Here is a 5446-nt window from a genome sequence, read left to right as displayed (position 1 = left end):
TCAATCCTGTGGTGTTTGTTTTTTAAAAAAAATGAAAAATATTGTTGTCTGCAATTCTGGGGGGTAATCCAAGGACAGTTATAATTAATGTGCTAACAAGTACCTCACAACATTGCTGTCTGAAATTAAGCGACTGATTCAAGGGAAATTAAAGCTAAGGTGCTAACTAACCGGCAAGTTGGTGAACTAAGGTACATCAGACTTCATATTAAAATGAATTATTCATATTAAAATTAATTACTATTGAATGATTGTATTCCTGTATGTATTAAGCTACATGGCAGTTCCATAATCTATTTAATTTAATACCAAACATGACACGATTTAGAGGTATAAGCTATTATGCAGCAAAAAGGAACCTAATTTGACCTTAAAGGTCACTTTGCAAAAGGTATTTTGCTCTCTGGAGGGACCTAAACTATATATTTTTTTTCAAGTTTTTAATGTCAAAGCTGATTCCTGTATGAAAGAGCTTTAATTTGATACCATACATGATGGGTTTATATGTTAATGTCTATTTAGATGATTTTCTATTATCAAAAAAAGGGTGTGGCAGGTGATATCATTTTAAAGAAAATGCTCACGGGTGCTGAAGCGGCACCCGTCAGATTCTGAAAGGACACCCCCTTACCTATCAATTTATGCAAAACAATTGCATTCATACCTTATGTCACACTTATGCCCACATTCCACAAAGTTCTACCTGACTATTTCCAGTTTCTTGGACAATGCAAGCACATTTCCCCACCTGATTTTGGGGTGTCATTTCCATGCATTCTGCATGCATTTGTTTCTCTGGAGATAACTGGGTGACCTATGGGAGGTGTTGAGGGGGTGGAATGTTTGCCGTTTTACAGATTTTGCATATTTCTGTGTCTTGGCACATGACATGTACTTGTGTATTAATTTGGGGAGATTATGCAAATGTATGTGGTGTTTTTGGCTCCGGATAGTCCAGGACCCTAAAACAAATTGTTCCTGTAGTGTTCTACTACCTTTGGAATATTCAAATGATTGGTTCCATCCTGGGCCTTAACTGGAGATATTGACATTGGTGGATGGAGAATGATATTTGAGGGAGGTTCCCTGACCTGATGCTACAGACTGGAATGATCCCAAAGACTTTTCTGAAACATGTATGATGTACAGACTAAACACCCAGGTGTGCAACCTGAGTTTTAGTGTAAAAATAGGATTTTCTGACATTGCAGTAATCTTGTTAAGGCTTGTTTAGGAGTCCCTTACAACAGTTGTGAGTTGTTGAAATGGCAAGGATTCCTGATGCATTTTGGGGAATTTGAAATCACCATTTGTTTTAAAATAGACTGCTTTTCAAACAAATTACATTGGATTGTCCCAGAGGCCATTTGGGCCATACTATGACCCAAATAATGGTAAACAAAAAAAAAAGACACATGCCAAATCACTGCTGAAGGCAAATGTGTTAGAAGTTCAAGTAATGCTGGCCTTACATTGTACAATCAGTTAGCGACTAAATGTCCAAAGTCGGACAGAAATCATGGGAGTTGTACTGGAGTTGCAGCGTGCTCCCATCAACTAGATCAGGTCCCTTGCCACAGGTGCATTAATCAAGCACCATGCAGTCTGCATTCATAATCTAGGTGCTTGATTTTATACACCTGTGGTAAGGTCCTGATGAAACCCATGAATATGATCATTTGTTATTTTGTTTCTTATAAGTCAGCTATTCCAGGTGACAGCACAACTCCATTGGTTAGGGATGTCATGCATGAAACAATGCTGCAGAAACATGAAAATGTGACTGATGAGCATTTGAGTTTCATTTGATTTTCTAGTTGCAGGCTTGTAAATAGTGACCCTGCAAGGTCCCTAGTCATTGCAAAATCAGTCTGTGACTTAAAACTCTATGATGTCTTTAGATGTGAGAGGGTCTGAGACTATAGTCTTTCAAAAATCTTTGCAAAGTCTTTCAGTGTAAGGAGGGCTTTAGGTGTGCTATGCAACATACTAACATCATTAAGACCAAGTGAGATCTGTAATTTGAACCCCTTTGAGATTATTTCGGAACACCTGAAGGTGGCCATTCCTGTGCACAACCAATCCAGCTTGAAGGTCGAAAGGAATCTTGTATGGGGAACAAATTACCAAATCCATGTGAGCAAAACTGGTAGAGACTCAGTGTTTTCCCTGCAATCCATACTAAGTTTTAAAATGGTCAAGCTGTTCTGTTTTTCAACAGGGCTGTTAAATCAATTATCAAAGTGGTTATGGAAGTTTGATGTTGATGTGGGCGCCATGAAAGAGTAGCAGACTTTTATCTGTTTTGGACAAGGTGTGGCAGTACAGATATGAAGTCATTGCAGATGTCTTTTATGATAGAAGTCTATCTCTGCCTGTTGAGACCTATGCCATGTGAAACAGACTGGCAGAGATTCACATGCAGAGTAGCCTACGCCTTGAAATAGCTGGCTGTCACTTGAGGATTTGTCATGCAGATTACCTGACAGTTGAGCTGGTTTCCATAGCAAAACTTAAGACTTTTAGATATGGACACATAAGTCGTAAAATGTGCTTAATGTTGGGCATTTAGGGACACAGACATGTTCTGTCATCATTTTTGACTAGGTTGGGGGACAGTTTCCTCGTCTGCTAAAGTCATTCTATGTCTCATCTACACACAGTGGTACAGGCGAAAACTACATCAGCACGTGTTTTTAATATGTCTCAAGTCTCCCGTTAAAGGCGCTTTACGGCCTGCTCCCCCAAGAATGTCATCATGGCCCAGGTCTTCGGTAAACCAAAGCGCCTGGACGAACTTTCTCCTGTCACCTTGGTTACAGTGACCATAACATGCTGTTACATTCAGAGGGCCTTGAGAAATTCCTTAGGCGATTGACAGCTCGTGTGGAACTTGTGTAGCAAAGCACAAGACTGATACAATCAGATGAGAAGACTAGCCGAAAAAGTCCTCTGTAATTTGATGGCCGCTCATTTTAAACTGCAGTCATGATGTGTTCGGTAAGATGCACTAATTGCACATTCTTCAGTGTCAATCCACTGCAATCTCTTGCCAAGTGATTAGTCCCTTCAGCACAGCAGCATGTGCCAAAGTCTCTCCCATGGGTCTTCTAAGACTCTTTCAGCTATGTGATCCCCCATGCGATCCTCAGCACTGTGCAAGCCTGTTGTAAATTATGTCCGTCATGACAGACGGGCTTGCCGGCCAGTGGATTGATGGCAGCTCATAAATGATAAGGGATTAGATGGGAAAGAAAGTGAAGATTAGATGAGGGTGGTGTTGTAATGCAAAGCCAGGGACGTCTGATTGGGTTCCCCATAGGGGTATCGGGAGGAGTAAATTACAGATCTAAAGCCCTTCAAGTGATTCTCATTAACATCATGAAATTTGATATTTTCTTGGAGATTGTTTATAGTTTACTCCTACAGACAGTCATAGGGCAGGGCTACTTTATAAGGGCATGTGACTATGTTATGGTGTGTGCGTTGTGGCCTCAATTATATTCATTCAATATGTTGCACATCAAGTAGTTCCAGTAAAATGACAGTCATCAGTTGCTCTCTCCACTTATTATTGTCTTGTTTCTCAGAGACCATTTTGAGTACTACCACAAGATGGCAGTGTTTCTCCATTTCTTCTTCACATTTGCTTTAAAAATCCATCCCATTTCAGAATCAAACATTGGTCAACTCTGCAAGGATTGCAGCTCTCTTTACAAGTATCACATGAAATGACAAAATTATCCGTGAGCATTCTCAGCGTGCGACGTCACTGCCAAGTACCCATAGAACCCTGCAGATTCTTAAGACACGAATTTGGCTCTTTAAGAATGCAATGAATCGGGTCCTGTGTGCGCCCTGCGGTGACTGCGCTCGTGGGGCGGCCACTGAGACTCGATGATGCTGACGCCGGCGAAAGTGGCGGTGACTTCTGTGCCGAAAGGCCAGAGGTGGGGAGGGAGCGTGAATGGAGAGCGTTGTGCTGAGTAGCATGGGTCACTGGGCCAGACCGGAGGAGGAGGAGGAGGGAGGCCCATTTCTTCATCCTCATCACGCTGCCATTTGAGAAGAGAATGCTGCGACTGTTCCTCCCTCTCTTCTTCGTGCAGGATGGTACTGTGAAGTTAGTGAAGAGCTAAGCTCAGAGGAAATTCCCCTCCGTAGGGAAACTTTCTACAGCTCAAAACCTCCAACTCTGAATATGACATTACACTATTATGTGATTATAGTGAAAGAATGGTGTGTAGATTTATATCTTACAGTGTATGTGATATTTGACTGACCTACATGGGTATTTCGCTTGACTGGAGAAAGTCATAGTCTATCTGTTTTTAGATATTGTAGAAAAACCACAGACATTCAGAGACAGATTGGACCCAGTTCACTTCCATGCTGGACAACCTGAATGCTCCTCAGTGGATACCACAGATGCTTTGGAGATGGATAAATCTGTTGTGTAAGACCCAGGTGTACAGAACCACAGAATCCAAACCACAGTTGAACCCCCCCCCCCCCACCCACCCATCACACACAAGTACACATATACCTCCATCCCACATTCACAATCTGCAGGTCCTCCTCTTAAAAGCTCTTTACAAAAAAAACTACCACAAAAAACACACGTGCGGCAAAAATGATCACTCGTGCCATGGATTACGGCTTTAATCAACTTGAACACTTTCACTAAGAAGTGCCCCCCATCTAGTGTTACTCGTGTAACCGTGGAGATAGTGCTCTTTAACCGAGTTAAGAGCCAGTTTAGGTTTTTTTGTGTCCACAACACACCTGCTGCTCGGCCCAGCCTCCCTGCTGGCCTCCTCGGCCCTGTGAGGAGCAAATCGAATTACTTCCTCCCCACTGGAGCGTTTAGTTGGAGTTTTAGGGCTCTGCCAAGGAAGTGTAATGGGGATTATATGGCGTTGTTAGCCATCACTGAGCCCCCGGTTGGGACGAGAATGTGGAGGAGGACAGGGAGAGAGAGGGAAGAAGACGTCTCTCTTTTTTTGGCCGTAATTAGGTCAAGTCACTTCCAGCGGGCACCGTCTGTGCCTGGCAGCAGGGTCAGGTAACAGCTCCAGAGGCCATCCGTGTGCTTGTGCCACTTCTCCAGGGACGTGGGGTGACAACACGTGTCCCCGCCCTCTGTCAAGGCTGTGGTGGCCCAATTAAAATGATCAAGCTCAAGTTTGTGACAAAGTTTACAGAGATAATACACAGACCGCGTGCACTCTTGTGCAAGCAATTTTACATCTTTGGTAATGAACCTTTAAATGCCTGTTAAAAGTGCACTAAGTATTTTTTATGCACTAAATATTTTTTAGGAAAAAGATATAGGCTAAATATTGAAGTTTAAATAGTTCAATTTATCAATTGAAAAAAAGAGTTTGCACCAAATCTGAACAGTTGTTGAGCAGCATTCAGCTAAGTGGCAGTAAAAAGAAAGTCC

Source organism: Alosa sapidissima, chromosome 13, assembly GCF_018492685.1.
Source record: "Alosa sapidissima isolate fAloSap1 chromosome 13, fAloSap1.pri, whole genome shotgun sequence".
In the NCBI taxonomy this organism is placed as follows: domain Eukaryota; kingdom Metazoa; phylum Chordata; class Actinopteri; order Clupeiformes; family Clupeidae; genus Alosa; species Alosa sapidissima.
This window is presented reverse-complemented; position numbering follows the sequence as displayed.